This window comes from Dendrobates tinctorius, unplaced genomic scaffold, assembly GCF_039654945.1.
Source record: "Dendrobates tinctorius isolate UK_male_01 unplaced genomic scaffold, ASM3965494v1 ptg000073l, whole genome shotgun sequence".
Classification (NCBI taxonomy): Eukaryota; Metazoa; Chordata; class Amphibia; order Anura; family Dendrobatidae; genus Dendrobates; species Dendrobates tinctorius.
This window is the reverse complement of record NW_027361741.1, coordinates 37,272,888-37,289,524: the sequence shown is the minus strand read 5'-3', so window position 1 is coordinate 37,289,524 and position 16,637 is coordinate 37,272,888.

Here is a 16,637-nt window from a genome sequence, read left to right as displayed (position 1 = left end):
GCTTCTGCTGATCAGGCCCTATCGTGCACTAAAATACTGTGCACTGCGGCACAAACGTCGGCACCTTCTTGGAGCTGTACACGGCCGTCTAACCTTGACGGCTGCGCAGCTCCTGCTTGGTTGTAGCTAGACTGTACGGGCTCCTTCCAGGTCCTGTCAGCAGCCCATATAGTTTAGCTGGTTCACTGCTGAAAACACTAGACGTCCCGGGAACGACTGAGTTGAGAATAAAAAACGTTTTTGCTTTTTTTAAATGGGTGAGGTGGGGGGGAGTGAGACTGCACGTGATGAAGTGTGTTTGAGGGGGTACTGCACATGATGAAATGATAGGGGGATAGGGGGCTGCAAATGATGAAGTAAGGGGGACTGAAGATGAAGTGAAGGGGGGATAGGGCACTGTAAATGATGAAGTAAGGTGGACTGTAAATGATGAAGTGGGGGTGATGGTGACTGCAAGTGATGATATGGGGTGATGGGGACTGCAAATGAAGTGGGGGGTGTTGGGGACTGCAAATGATGATGTGGGGTGATGGGGACTGCAAATAATGAAGTGGGGGTGATGGGGACTGCAAATGATGGAGTGTGGGTGAAGGGGACTGGAAATGATGAAGTGGGGGTGATGGGGACTGCAAATAATGAAGTGGGGGTGATGGGGACTGCAAATGATGGAGTGGGGGTGAAGGGGACTGGAAATGATGAAGTGGGGTGATGGGGACTGCAAATAATGAATTGAGTGAGGGAAGGGGGGCAGCAATTAAATTGAAGGTGGGGTGGGGAGAGCAAATGGTGAATTGAAGGTGGGGAGTGGGGAGAGCAAATAATGACGAATTTTGAGGGTGGGGGAGTAAATGATGTATTGAATGTGGGGGAGAGCTGTTGATAATGAATAGAGGGTGGGAGAGAAAGACATGACAATGAATTGAGGAGGAAGGGGCATGTAAATATAATGAATCAGGGTAAGGTCGGGGGTCACACTGCGTTTAGGCTGTCCGTTAGACCGACTGCGCTACACCGCAGTATAACGCAGTTTAACACAGTCCGTTAACGCTGCCATTGAGCCCCATTGTTGGGCGCATCGCGACGCATGCCGTAAAGCTGCACGCGTTCACGATGTTCCGTCATTCACTGACGGAGCCTCGGACGCGGGCTGCAGCATCTGAGGCTCCGTCACCGCTAGCGCAGATGAATCATCTGTGCTAGCACAGATGATTCATCTGCGCTAGCAGGTATAGCATAAGGCGATCGCGTTATGCTATACCGTTAACGCAGCCCGTCAACGCTATGCGTTGAACGGGCTGCTTAACGTAATGTGAACCTAGCCTTTCTCTCCCACCCAATATTCATTATCAACAGCTCTCCCCCACATTCAATACATCATTTACTCCCCCACCCTCAAAATTCATCATTATTTGCTCTCCCCGCCCCCACCTTCAATTTAATTGCTGCCCCCCTTCTCTCACTCAGTTCATTATTTGCAGTCCCCATCACCCCCAGTGGGGGTGGAGAGAGCAAATGGTGAATTGAAGGTGGGGAGAGCAAATAATGATGAATTTTGAGGGTGGGGGAGTAAATGATGTATTGAATGTGGGGGAGAGCTGTTGATAATGAATAGAGGGTGGGAGAGAGACATGACAATGAATTGGGGATGAAGGGGCATGTAAATATAATGAATCAGAGTAAGGGTTAGTGCGGGAGGATTTAGTCACTGGTAATGAATTGGTGGAAAGAGCACAGGGGCTAATTAATTTATATATTAAATGGGGGAAAGTGGCTATGTATAGATAGTGGGTTCACAGTAGTGGATTATAATTTATATTTGGAATGGTGGGTTGCATATTAAACAATTATATGTTCATTGTGGCACACGTCTGTATTTGTTAGGTGTCAGGTTCCTGCAGCTGCACAGCAGGAATTCAGAGCCATGCAGCCAGTGGTCTCCCATTCCCCTCTGACCTCTCATGGACCTGCACAGCACTCTCAGCAATCCAGACTCCCTGCTCAGACCAGTTCTCTGGGTCTGGTTGTTGCTGCCACCTCTGGACCAGCAATAGTAGCGCAGCCAGCTCTGCAGCAAGCCACTTCAGAGGCTGTCCTCTCACTGCGCTACTGGGCATGCTCACGAGACGATCTCCCATTGGAGATCGGGAGTCACGTGCTCAGGTCCTTCTCCAGATCTGATTGGTCCATCTCAGAGATCTGGAAGGTCACAGAAGCGCACGGCTATAAAAGGCCCACATGGCCGCTCGGCCATGCGCTAGTATAGACTCTAATTGCTGTCTGTGTGAATGATGATGAATGCATGTGCCTGCGAATGACTCATTAAGATCCCCTCCCTCTGATATTACGTGTGTTGATAGGGACTTAGTCATAGAGTCAGCGCCAGTCAGTGGCGCGCTACAGGCCACAGTTCACATCTTACAGCACTAGCGTCCGACAGTGCGCCCCCTCTTGGGAATTGTCGTGTGGCGGCTGAGTCGGTCACCGCGCTGCAGTCAGCAGCACTTGCTGGCGTCTGCGGTAGCGACGCCGCACGCATGGTAGGTCTAGACGGAGATTGACCGTGAGTCTTGGGCCTAGTCCTGTGACCGTATACTGTGTGTGCACACCGCTGAGACCTGTGATGTCAACAGGCTCGGCATTTATGTTTATAACAGGCGTCTCTGTGAGGTTAACAGAGCTCGCCAGCGCACATCGGGTGACGTATAACCTGCGTGTGCTATACCGCCATATAGTGCGTCTGCCATTATATAGCAGCAGTTTAACACCTCTGCACGGTGGACCCCGGGCGGCGAACGCACTTTCTCTTATTTAATATTTAGTGCGTTCCGCCGTCCCTAACATTATACTAGCCCAGGGTCTGGCTAGCAATGGCGGACCTGCAGCAGCTACAGCGGTACATTCGCCTGCTGGAGAGCAGGTTGGCGGCTATTGAGTGCTCCACCTCAGCTGCGAATGCTACAGTGGCCGCTGCTCAGGCAGTCGCAGAGGCTGTCTCAGGCGTGTCCACACCCACGCCTATGCCGACAATAACCCGCCTCCCGTTGCCCGATAAGTTTTCCGGTGACAGCACCGCCTGAAGGGGTTTCGTGAGTCCGTGCTCTATCCAGCTTGAGTTACTGGCCACGCGATTTCCTACAGAGCGGGCTAAGGTGGGGTTCATTGTTTCTCTCCTATCAGGCAGGGCGTTAGAGTGGGCTACGCCATTGGAGGAGCGTGATGACCCCGTGGTTCAGGGCGCTGCTCAGTTCCTCACGGCCCTGAAGCAGGTCTTTTGGGACCACGGATCATGCACGACACCTCTCTCCAATTATTGGCCCTAACACAGGGGTCTCTCTCGGTCAGCCATTATGCCGTCCGATTCCGGACATTGGCTTCCGAACTGGAGTGGCCTGATAAAGCACTCGTCCCTGTGTTTTGTAGAGGGTTAGTGGAGCATGTCAAAGATGCTCTGGCAACCAGAGAGGTCCCCACAAGTCTGGAGGAATTGATTGCCATCTCCACCCGCATTGATCTCCGGTTTACGGAGCGCGGGCTGGAACGTGTGCAATCCAGACGAAGGGTTAACTTGGCTCCCACCTTCCCCAAGCCGCTAAGATTTGCCGCTCAGGAGCCTACACCTTCTGAACCCATGGAGGTGTCTCGCGCCGGCCCCAAGCCACGTCTTGTGCGAAGCTCTGCACATTGTTACCAGTGGCGGCAGTTTGGTCACTTGGTTAGCACGTGTCCTATGCGGTCGAAAAAACGATCACGTCCAGTGGTCGTAGGTGGTGGTCTAACTAATATGAAACCCTTTTCTCCCAAACCAGTATTCCGATGGACCTTAGTCAGCGGGGCTTCCAACTGGGAGGTAGAGGTCACGGTGGATTCTGGGGCAGAAGGCAACTTTATGTCCTCGACCTTCGCCCTAAAGCACGCTATTCCTATGGTGTTCCTGCCCTAACCCCTGACCATCAGGGTGGTTAATGGTGCACCTTTACCATCTCAGGTGACCCACCAGACAGCACCACTCAGTCTGTCAATCTCACCGTCCCACCATGAGATTTGGTCCTTGTTCATTTTGCCTGATGACATCGACCAGGTGCTTCTCGGAGTTCCCTGGCTCCGTTGCCATTCCCCTCATATTGATTGGGCTTCGGGGAATATACTGGGTTGGAGCAAGGACTGTGAGGGAAGGTGCCTGAAGGGCAGTGTTCAGGTAGCTTCCACTGAAGTACCCGCGGATCTCTCCGCGCTTCCCAAACCGTACCATCAGTACGCGGACATCTTCTCTAAAAAATCTGCGGAGACACTTCCGCCGCACCGTCCTTACGATTGTCCGATAGATCTATTGCCAGGCACGGAACCTCCTAGAGGCTGCATGTATCCGCTATCACTCCCCGAGATGGAGGCTATGTCTCAGTATATCTGGGAGAACCTGGCAAGAGGTTTTATCAGAAAGTCGGTGCCGCCGGCTGGTGCAGGGTTCTTCTTCATGCAGAAGAAGAGCGGAGAGTTACGTCCCTGCATTGATTACAGAGGTCTCAACGCCATAACGGTTAAAAATAAGTACCCTCTTCCATTGATCTCTGAGTTATTTGACAGGTTGCGAGGGGCCCAGATCTTTACAAAATTAGATCTACGGGGGCGCACAACCTGATCCGCATTCGCGAAGGAGACGAGTGGAAGACAGCATTTAACACCAGGGACGGCCATTATGATTATCTGGTCATGCCCTTCGGCCTCTGTAACGCTCCTGCTGTCTTCCAGGATTTTGATAACGACGTCTTCCGCAATATGCTCTCTACCTCGGTGGTGGTATATCTGGATGACATCCTCATCTTTTCGCCAGATTTGACCTCCCACCGGAGAGACGTCTGCAGGGTCTTTGACCGTCTGTGGGCGAACTCTCTTTTCGCCAAGCTGGAGAAGTGCCAGTTTGAGCAGGAGTCCTTGCCGTTCCTGGACTACATCATCTCGGCCCAGGGGTTGGCTATGGATCCGGCCAAACTGCAAGCGGTAATGGAGTGGCAGGAACCACATTCACTCAAAGTGGTGCAGCGCTTTTTGGGGTTCGTCAACTATTATCGCCAGTTCATCCCCGATTTCTCCACGCTGGTAGCTCCTTTGGTCGCTCTCACAAAGAAAGGAGCTAATCCTAAGGCTTGGTCTGAACAAGTCTCCAAGGCCTTCTCGTCTCTAAGATCCCATTTTGCTGGCGCTCCCATCTTACACCGTCCCGATGTGGATAAACCTTTTATCCTAGAGGTAGATGCTTCTTCCGTCGGTGCAGGAGCAGTCCTTTTCCAGAAGTATGCTCAAGGTCGGAAGCATCCCTGCTTCTTCTTCTCTAAGACCTTCTCACCGGTGGAGAAGAACTACTCCATCGGGGACAGGGAAATGCTGGCAATGAAGTTGGCCTTTTCCGAGTGGAGACATCTCCTGGAGGGAGCCCGGTTTCCCTTCCAGGTGTATACAGACCATAAAAATCTGGTCTATTTACAAACGGCCCAGCGCTTGAACTCTCGTCAAGCTAGGTGGTCGCTCTTCTTCTCCCGCTTCCGTTTCACCGTGCACTATCTCTCTGGAGAGAAAAATGTCCGTGCGGATGCTCTCTCGCGCTCAGTGGTTTCAGCGGAGGAAGAGGAGGCAGAGCCTCGGCTAATTCTCCCTACTGAGAGTTTTAGGACCGTAGCTCCAGTTGCTCTCGAGTCAGTGCCGCCGGGCAAGACCTTTGTCCCTCCTCAGCTACGGCCGGAGGTTCTCACGTGGGCACACGCGTCCAGGGTGGGTGGTCACTTCGGCAATAAGCGGACCACAGAACTTCTGGCAAGGTCTTATTGCTGGCCGCACATGGCTCGAGACACGAAGAAATACATACAGGCATGTGTCTCGTGTGCGCGGAACAGGTCCTCTAGACAGAGGCCGCCTGGGTTATTGTATCCTCTGCCCGTGGCAGGCAGACCTTGGGAGATGGTTGGCATGGATTTTGTGTTTGGCCTGCCCAAGTCTGGTGGCAGCACGGTCATCTGGGTAGTCGCCGACCATTTTTCTAAAATGGTGCATCTGGTGCCACTCGCGCGGTTGCCTTCCGCTCGTGGTCTTGCCACACTGTTCATAAAGCATGTATTCCGTTTGCATGGTATGCTGGACAAAATTGTCAGTGACTGAGGTCCCCAATTCGCGTCCCGGTTTTGAAGGGAGCTCTGCAGCCTACTCAGCATTGAGCTAAACCTGTCCTCTGCTTATCACCCCGAGACGAACGGGTCGGTTGAGAGAGCCAACCAAACCTTGGCCATGTACCTGCAGCATTTTGTCTCTGCCAGGCAGGTTGACTGGGCATCCTTGGGCTGAATTTGCCCTGAATAATGCAGTGGCTGATTCCACTGGTCAGACGCCGTTCCTTCTTAATTACGGCCAGCATCCACGCGTCCCTGTGCCGATGCCAGTGTCCTCCACTGATTCCAGGGTGGCAGACTGGGCAGTGGAAGCTCGCGACATTTGGGATCGCACCCAGGATGCTATTCGAGCCTCTAAAGAAAGAATGAGGGCGTCCGCCGACACACATCGGCGTCCCTCTCCAACTTTTTACCCCGGCGACTTGGTGTGGCTCTCTGCTCGAAATATCAAGCTGCGGGCCGAGTCTACCAAGTTCGCGCCGCAATACATCGGACTTTTCAAGGATCTCGAGCAAATCAGCTCGGTAGTCTACCTCTTGGCTCTTCCACCACATTTGGCCATCTCTGACGTCTCCCACGTGTCCCTTCTCAAACCTGTTCACATGGCCCGGTTCTCCGAGTCATCTGCCGGCTCATCAGACTTGTCTTCCGATGAGTTTGAGGTTAACGCCATTGTGGGACGCAGGATTGTGTGTGGCAAAAAATTTTATTTGGTGGACTGGAAGGGTCATGGTCCAGAGGCCTGGACCTGGGAGCCAGTGGAGAACATCCATGCTCCGCTCCTGACCGCAGCCATTGAGCGTAGCGAGGCTCAGAGGTGGGCCCTAGGGGGGGGGGTAATGTTAGGTGTCGGGTTCCTGCAGCTGCACAGCAGGAATCCAGAGCCATGCAGCCAGCGGTCTCCCATTCTCCACCGACCTCTCAGGGACCTGCACAGCAATCTCGACAATCCAGACTCCCTGCTCAGACCAGTTCTCTGGGTCTGGTTGTTGCTGCCACCTCTGGACCAGCAATAGTAGCACAGCCTGCTCTGCAGCCAGCCACTTCAGAGGCTAAGTCCTCTCGTCCCGCTACTGGGCATGCGCACGAGACGATCTCCCATTGGAGATCGGGAGTCACGTGCTCAGGTCCTTCTCCTGATCTGATTGGTCCATCTTAGAGATCTGGAAGTTCCCGGAAGTGCATGGCTATAAAAGGCCCGCATGGCCATGCGCCAGTATAGACTCTTCTTGCTAGATGTATGAATGGTGACGGATGTATGATTCTGGTGACTGACTTATTAAGATTCCCCTCCCTCTGATATTACGCATGTGGATAGGGAACTACAGAAAGAGTCAGCGCCATTCAGTGGCAAACCTTAGGCCACTGTGCACACCGCACCTCTACACTAGCGTCCGGTGGTGTCACGTCTCTCATGGCACTATTGCATAGCGGCTGTGTCTGCTTCCGCGCTGCATTTAGCAGCACTTATCGGTGTCCGCAGTTGCTGGTCTGAGCAGAGCGTCTGGGACGCCGAGATTGCTGTGCAGGCTCCTGAGTGGTCGGTGGAGAATGGGAGACCCTTGGATGCAAGGCTCTAGATTCCCGCTGTGCAGCTGCAGGAACCTGCCGCCTAACACTGCATACTAAGTACAGATCTCCTGTGTATAATGGCACTTATGGTGATAGTATTTTTTTATTAATGATCAGTATTGTAGTATTCATTTACAATGTGGTGGTAATATGTTGTCCGGCCGTGGTGGTATTTGTTCCTTGTATGTGCTATTAGTCGGTCACTATGTGGTGGTAATATGTGGTCTGGTCATGGTGTGGTGGTATTTGACCCTTATTTGTGCTATTATTCGGTCACTGTGTGGTGGTAATATGTGGTCTGGTCATGTTGTGTTGGTATTTGTTCCTTGAATGTGGTATTATTGATCACCATGTGGTGGTAATATGTGGTCTGGACATGGTGCAATGGTATTTTTCCCTTGTATGTGATATTATTTAGTCTCTTTGGTGGTAATATGGTGTCTGGTCATGGGGCGGTGGTGTTTGTTCCTTGTATGTGATATTATTCGGTCACTGTGGTGGTAATATGTGGTCTGAACATGGTGTGGCAGTATTTGTTCCTTGTATGTGGTATTATATTTCACTATGTGGTGGTAATATGGTGTTTGGTCATGGTGTGATGGTATTTGCTCCTTGTATGAGATATTATTGGTAATTTTAAAAATTGAAAAATAAATAAAAATATACCTAAATTGTATTGCATATTTTAACAATTTTTTTTTTTATCAGGTAATTTTTTATTAAACATTTTCAAAAACTGAAAAAAATCAGGTAATCACATACAGGGTAGTTCCCAAATAGTGTATTACATAAACACAATAGAATCCCACAAAAATCCCTCCCATCTTATCCCCACCCTCACCCGACAAAAAAAAAAAAGAAAATCTCTTTCGATGCATTTGGCCTCTCACAGCCAGAATTTTCCAGTTATATCATCCTCAACGCTTTCATCCATGTTAATCTAGAAGGAGCCAACCCGGGTGTGTCCAACCAAGGTGCCCTTATATTCTCCCATTTCTTAATTGTTCTCTTTTGGTACACATATTTTTCCATATCTATATTATTATTAACTGCATCTGTAACTTCCGTGATTGTGGGTACAGAAGATCCCTTCCAGTGAGCCGCCACTCTCTTACGAGCTTGATATAATATTCGGGGGACTGCCAGCTGGTGTCCCTCCGAGAGCGGCAAATTCTCCACCCGACCCAGGAGAGCAATTTTGGGGTCTAGTACCATTTGACATTGATAGACCGTATTAAGTAAATCAGTCACATCCCCCCAAAACCTACGTAGCCGGGGACAGTTCCAGGTCATGTGTATCAGATCCGCATTGGGCATTCCACACTTCCAACAATCAGCCTCTCTAGCATAGCCCATTTTCAACAGCCGTACAGGAGTTCGATAAACTCGAAACAAAAAAAGTTGTGACACTCTCTGCGCCTCATTAACCGAGACTTTTGTGACTTCTTGCAATGCATCTTCCCATTCATCATCTGTTAAATCACCTACATCAACTTGCCACTTAATCTTCAACGCTTCCAAACTTGCCACTTTCTTTTCCAATTTTGTTGCATATATCATGGATATAATACCTCTTGATCCTCCTCCCCCCACTATTCTATCCAACAGCGGAGTTTTGGCTGGGTTACCTAGTGGAATGAATCGCTGTTGTGTTTCACAAGCATGTCTCAGCTGGAGATATTGAAAAAATCTTGCATTAGGAATGGAAAACGTCTGTTTAAGATCCTCAAAAGATCGAAACTCCCCTTCCGAATAAAGCTGTGATATTAGTTTAATCCCTCTCCTCTCCCATAGCTCAAAACCCTCCAATTTATTTAGCTCTGTACATGTCAAGTTTGTCCAAATCAGGGAATGCCCTGTAACAAATATTTAATAGGTTAGAGTAGAGTAGGGCCCGGCCAAAAGAGTCTACCTTGTCGTCGTGGCAGATTAAAAAATCTTTTGGCTAAAATAATAGCTGCTGGCTATACGTGTGATCTGAGGATGGGAACTGTTATTGTGTGATTGGTGAGAAGTGGAGTTTTTCCAAGGGAGAGCGGTGGGACTGTGGACAGTTCGAGGGGTGAAGGCGGGGCTGGGGTTGAGCCTGGGTGGAGTCTAAAGGGGGCCCTGAAAACTTTTCCAGTATGGGGCCCCAAAATTCCTAGTGGCAGCCCTGGTCATTAATAAAACAAAAATAAAGAGTTGTAGATGTTTTCTTTAACTTTGATGTCACCGCAAGATGGAAATGGAAAACTAGGAATGGTGGAGTTTGATGTCTTGTGGAACAAGATCAAGAATTATTTGGTAAGCAGAAGGTCCGGGGTTTTCAATGGTAGACAGTATATGGGACGCTATATTGCTACTTAACTTTTTCTCTGTTTTTTTTTTTAAAGACTGTGTTCCAAAAGTTTGATATGGATAAGTCAGGGAGCATCAACACCTATGAGATGCGTCTAGTGGTCGAGTTTGCAGGTCTGTTTCATGTCACTTTAAATTTCCAATTTGTAACATTTAAGAAGTAGTTGTTCAATAATCCTATCCCAAATTTTCTAGTTAGGTTTCAAACTTAGCTGATCATCACCCGATATGCCGAGCCCGATCTGGCAGTGGATTTTGATAGTTTTGTGTGCTGTCTAATCCGGCTGGAGACCATGTTTAGTAAGTTGACATCCTGTGTTTAGGGTTTTGCCTTTTGATGTTGTGGTTTTTTCATGCCTGATATTTTTTAATTTTCAAATGTATTATCTCGATAAAAGTTTTCAAACATCTGGGAAAGTTTTCTTTTATGATTATAGCAAAAAAACAACATTATTACAATTTTTAGATGGTCTTATAGCCTTTTACCTTTTGCATACATATGTTTAATTTTCCTACAAACAAATAAGACAACTCTTTCCTTGGCTTTCTTTGGTCCATGTTTAGTGTGGCACTACACATCATGATACCAAACAGCACAATGACTACTTTTCATATATATATATATATATATATATATATATATATATATATATATACAGTATATATATATATATATATATTTTTTTTTTTTTTTTGTGTGGAACCACAATTTTAAAAAGCCGTGTCTGATTTCATTAGTTGATATTCAGTAAATTTAAACTGAAAATGACTTTTGTTAATTTTAAGTTATTTCACAGACCATTGTGGTCTTTTCTAACTTTATTTTCTTACTTGCCAACAATTTTGTCAATGTGTGTATATTCTGTCACTTATGCCAGATTTACAATAGGGAATGTGCCACCATTTTAGCATCCATATTAAATGTAGAACAACCAGTTTCCCTCTTTGGGTCTACTGAACTCAACACCAATCACTGTTAGAAGCTGAAATGCCGCCACATTACTCCGGTATGAAAATGTCACAGTGGTGATTGTGCATGCGCGGTTAAATGTTTTTGCTATTGGGTTTCATTCAAAATTTTGCACAGTTTGGCTTTTACAGGGTCTTTTTTTTCTGCACGTTCAACTTTGATGTGGTCTGTGGTCATAAATCAGCTGAGAATAGCTCAGAAATAAAGACATATAAAAGTTATAAACGCTTCTGCCAGATCATCAGAATAAGCTCACTGACGAATTCTCAGTTAACTTATTCTGCATCCAGCAATGGACAGTGCAACACAGAGGCTATAAAAGACAAATGGTGCAAAATGTTTAATGAAACACAACTGCGGAAAAAAAAAATCAACGTAATTTACATGCATTTAATTGAAAAAAAAACCTCCCTAAAGGTGGACAATCTCTTTTAAGACTAATGATTACACCCATTGAGCAGAGTAATAAACATTTATAGAGCTCATTTAAAATGAGGCGCATTTGGATGTGATAGATTATTTTGCCATCATCGTTAATTCCTGGAGCTGCTGGTAACATGGTGCTTTGTTTTCCTGCAGGATTCCTCCAGGGGATGGACTCCGAAAAGGATAGTGTCATCAACTTCACCCTCTTCACGGTAAGCTATTCATTGGCTATTATTACGTATTTTTTTCCAGTAGGGTATATACACCGCTCAAAAAAATAAAGGGAACACAAACAACAGAATATAACTCCAAGTAAATCAAACCTCTGTGAAATCAAATTGTCCACTTAGGAAGCAACACTGATTGACAATCAATTTCACATGCTGTTTTGCAAATGGAATAGACAACAGATGGAAATTATTGGCAATTATCAAGATACCCTCAATAAAGGAGTGGTTCTGCAGGTGGGGACTACAGACCACATCTCAATACCAATGCTTTCTGACTGATGTTTTGGTCACTTTTGAATGTTGGTTGCGCTTTCATACTCGTGGTAGCATGAGATGGACTCTACAACCCACACAAGTGGCTCAGGTAGTGCAGCTCATCCAGGATGGCACATCAATGCGAGCCGTGGCAAGAATTTTTGCTGTCGGTCAGCATAGTGTCCAGAGGCTGGAGGCGCTACCAGGAGACAGGCCAGTACATCAGGAGATGTGGAGGGGGCCGTAGGAGGGCAACAACCCAGCAACAGGACCGCTACCTCCACTTTTGTGCAAGGAGGGACAGGAGGAGCACTGCCAGAGCCCTGCAAAATGACCTCCAGCAGGCCACAAATGTGCATGTGTCTGCACAAATGGTTAGAAACCGACTCCATGAGGGTGGCCTGAGGGCCTGATGTCCACAGATGGGGGTTGTGTTCACAGCCCAACACTGTGCCGGATGCTTGGAATTTGCCACAGAACACCAGGATTGGCAAATTCGCCACTGGCGCCCTGTGCTCTTCACAGATGAAAGCAGGTTCACACTGAGCACATGTAACAGATGTGACAGAGTCAGGAGATGCCATGGAAAGCTATTTGCTGCCGGCAACATCCTTCAGCATGACCGGTTTGGCAGTGGGTCAGTAATGGTGTGGGGTGGCATTTCTTTGGAGGGCAGCACAGCCCTCCATGTGTTCGCCAGAGGTAGCCTGAATGCCATTAAGTACAGAGATGAGATCCTCAGACCCCTTGTGAAACCATATGCTGGTGCGGTTGGCCCTGGGTTCCTCCTAATGCAGGACAATGCCAGACCTCATGTGGCTGGAGTGTGTCAACAGTTCCAGCAAGATGAAGACATTGAAGCTATGGACTGGCCCGCCCGTTCCCGATTGAGCACATCTGGGACATCATGTCTCGCTCCATCCAACATCACGTTGCACCACAGACTGTCCAGGAGTTGGCGGATGTTTTAGTCCAGGTCTGGGAGGAGATCCCTCAGACCATCCGCCGCCTCATCAGGCGCATGCTCAGGCATTGTACAGTAGGGAGGTCATACAGGCACGTGGAGGCCACACACACTACTGAGCATCATTTCCTTGTCTTGAGGCATTTCCACTGAAGTTGGATCAGCCTGTAATTTGATTTTCCACTTTGATTTTGGGTATCCTTCCAAATCCAGACCTCCATGGGATATTCATTTCAATTTACATTGATAATTTTTATGTCATCTTGTTCTCAACACATGCCACTATGTAATGAATAAAGATTTGCAGCTACAATATTTATTCAGTGATATCTATGATGTGGTCTCTTAGTGTTTCCTTTACTTTTTTGAGCAGTGTATATATACACACTACCGTTCAAAAGTTTAGGGTCACTTAGAAATGTCCTTATTTTTTTAAAGAAAAGCACAGTTTTTTTCCAATGAAGCTAACATTAAATGATTCAGAAATACACTCTATACAATGTTAATGTGGTAAATGACTATTCTAGCTGAAAAATCTGGTTTGTAATGCAATAGCTTCATAGGTGTATAGAGGCCCATTTCCAACAACCATCACTCCAGTGTTCTGCTGGTACTGTGTGTTTGCTAACTGTGTAAGAAAGCTAATAGATGGTCAGAATACCATTGAAAACCCTTGTGCAAGTATGTTAGCACAGCTGAAAACAGTTTGGCTGATTAGAGAAGCTATAAACCTGATTTCCTTTGCGCTAGTTGAGAATCTGGAGCATTACATTTGTTGGTTCCATTAAAGGGAATCTGTCACCTCATTTTTCCCCTATGAGATGCGGCCGCCGCCATCAGGGGCTTATCTACAGCATTCTGTAAAGCTGTAGATAAGCCCCCAATGTAACTTGAAAGATAGGAAAAACGAGTTATATTATACACACCTGGAGGGCGGTCCGGTCCGATGGGTGTCGTGGTCCGGGTCCTCCCATCTTCTAGCGATGACGTCCTCATCCTTGCTTCTGTCGCAGCTTCTGCGCATGCGTAATTCTCTGCACTGTTGAGGGCAGAGTAAAGTACTGCAGTGCGCAGGTGCCGGACCTCTCTGACCTTTCCCGGCGCCTGTGCACTGCAGTACTCTGCTCTGCCCTCAACAGGGCAGAGAATTACGCCTGCGCAGGAGCGCAACAGGAAGCAAGGAAGAGGACGTCATCACTAGAAGATGGGAGGACCCGGACCGCGACACCCATCGGACCGGACCGCCCCCGGGTGAGTATAATATAACTCGCTTTTCTTATCTTTCAGGTTACATTGGGGGCTTATCTACAGCATTACGGAATGCTGTAGATAAGCCGCTGATGGCGGGGGCCACATCGCATAGGGGAAAAATGATATGACAGGTTCCCTTTAAACTCTCAAAATGGCCAGAAAAAAATAACTTTCATGTGAATCTTGACAGTCTATTCTTGTTCTTAGAAATGAAGGCTATTCCAAGCTGGAGATTACCAAGAAACTGAAGATTTCTTACAACGGTGTGTACTACTCCCTTCAGAGGAGAGCACAAACAGGCTCTATCCAGAGTAGAAAGAGAAGTGGGAGGCCCCGCTGCACAACTGAGCAACAAGACAAGTACATTAGAGTCTGCAGTTTGAGAAATTGATGCCTCACAGGTCCTCAACTGGCAGCTTCATTAAATAGTACACGCAAAACGCCAGTGTCAACATCTACTGTGAAGAGGCGACTCAGGGATGCTGACTGCAGGGCATAGTGGCAAAGAAAAAGCCATATCTGAGACTGGCTAATAAAAGGAAAAGATTAATATGGGCAAAACAACACAGACATTGGACAGAGGAAGCTTGGAAAAAGGGTTATGGACAGATGAATCCAAGTTTGAGGTGTTTGGATCACACAGAAGGACATTTGTGAGATGCAGAACTGAAAAGATACTGGAAGAGTGCCTGACACCATCTGTCAAGCACGGTGGAGGTAATGTGATGGTCTGGGGTTGCTTTGGAGCTGGTAAAGTGGGAGATTTGTACAAGGTAAAAGGGATTTTGAATAAGGAAGACTATCAATCCATTTTGCAACGCCATGCCATACCCTGTGGACAGCGCTTGACTGGAGCCAATTTCATCCTACAACAGGACAATGACCCAAAGCACACCTCCAAATTATGCAAGAACTATTTAGGGAAGAAGCAGGCAGCTGGAATTCTATCTGTAATGGAGTGGCCAGTGCAGTCACCAGATCTCAACCCCATTGAGCTGTTGTTGGAGCAGCTTGACCGTATGGTATGCAAAAAGTGCCCATCAAGCCAAACCAACTTGTGGGAGGGTCTTCTGGAAGCATGGGGTGAAATTTCTCCAGATTACCTCAGCAAATAACTGCTAGAATGCCAAAGGTCTGCAATGCTGGAATTGCTGCAAAGGGAACATTCTTTGGCGAAAGCAAAGTTTGAAGGAGAAAATTATTATTTCAAATAATGTTTCTATACTAAAATGTTTCTATACTAATGCACAAAGCATGGGCAACAAACAAGGAGAGTTGGAACTACTAACACAGGAAAAGAAATATGATGTCATTGGAATCACTGAAACTTGGTGGGACAATACACATGATTGGAATACAAGACTAGAAGGATACAACTTATTTGCAAGAAACAGACTTGATAAACGAGGAGGGGGTGTCGCATTGTATGTTAGAAACGCGTATATCTGCACAGAGATTGAAGCTTCAGAGACTGGGAGTTCTGTGGAAACTGTTTGGGTAAGAATACAAGGACAGAACAATGGAAAGGACACCATTGTAGGCATTTACTACAGGCCACCTGTGCAAGCTGAAGATATGGATGAACTCTTTATGCATCAAATGGCCAAGTTCTCCAAAAAATATGACATAGTTGTCATGGGAGATTTCAACTATCCAGACATTTGTTGGGAATCTCTCTCAGGCAAAACTAACAGGTCAAGGAAATTCTTATCCTCTCTTGCTGACAACTTTATCTTCCAAAAGGTAAGGGAGAAAACAAGGGGAACTGCTACCTTGGATCTAATTCTTATAAACAGGGAGGAAATGGTTGAGGAGGTAAAAGTGGCTGGGACCCTAGGAGGTAGCGACCATGCTATTTTAGAATTTTGGATAACTAGAGGCGGAAGACCTGTGAAGACTCAGACGTCAAGGTTAGATTTCAGAAAGGCAGATTTTAAGGGATTCAGAAAGAGAATTGGAGGGATCCAATGGCTGGATATCCTTAAAGACAAAAATGTCCAGGAAGGATGGGAAATCTTGAAAAATGAAATTCTCAAAGCACAGTTGTTAACAATTCCGAAAAGAGGGAAGAATAGGAAGCATTTAAGGAAACCAGGATGGATGAACACAGAACTTAAGCACATGCTAAAAAGTAAGAAAAAAATGTTTATAAAATGGAAAGAGGGAGGCATATCTAAAGAAGAATATAATGCTGTCTGCAGAACCTGCAGGGCACAAATCAGATTAGCTAAAGCTGAAAATGAATTGAGGCTTGCAAGAGATGTCAAAAGCAATAATAAAGGATTTTGGGGATATGTCAAAAGTAAAAGAAAAGTCAAAGATGCTATAGGATTTTTACAGGATGAAAATGATGAAATGGTAAGACAGGATGTTGAGAAGGCTGAACTTTTAAATTCCTATTTTGCATCTGTTTTCTCTCAGAAAGGAAATGTAACATCAACTGTTATTCACTGTCCTATTAAGGGAATAGAAGA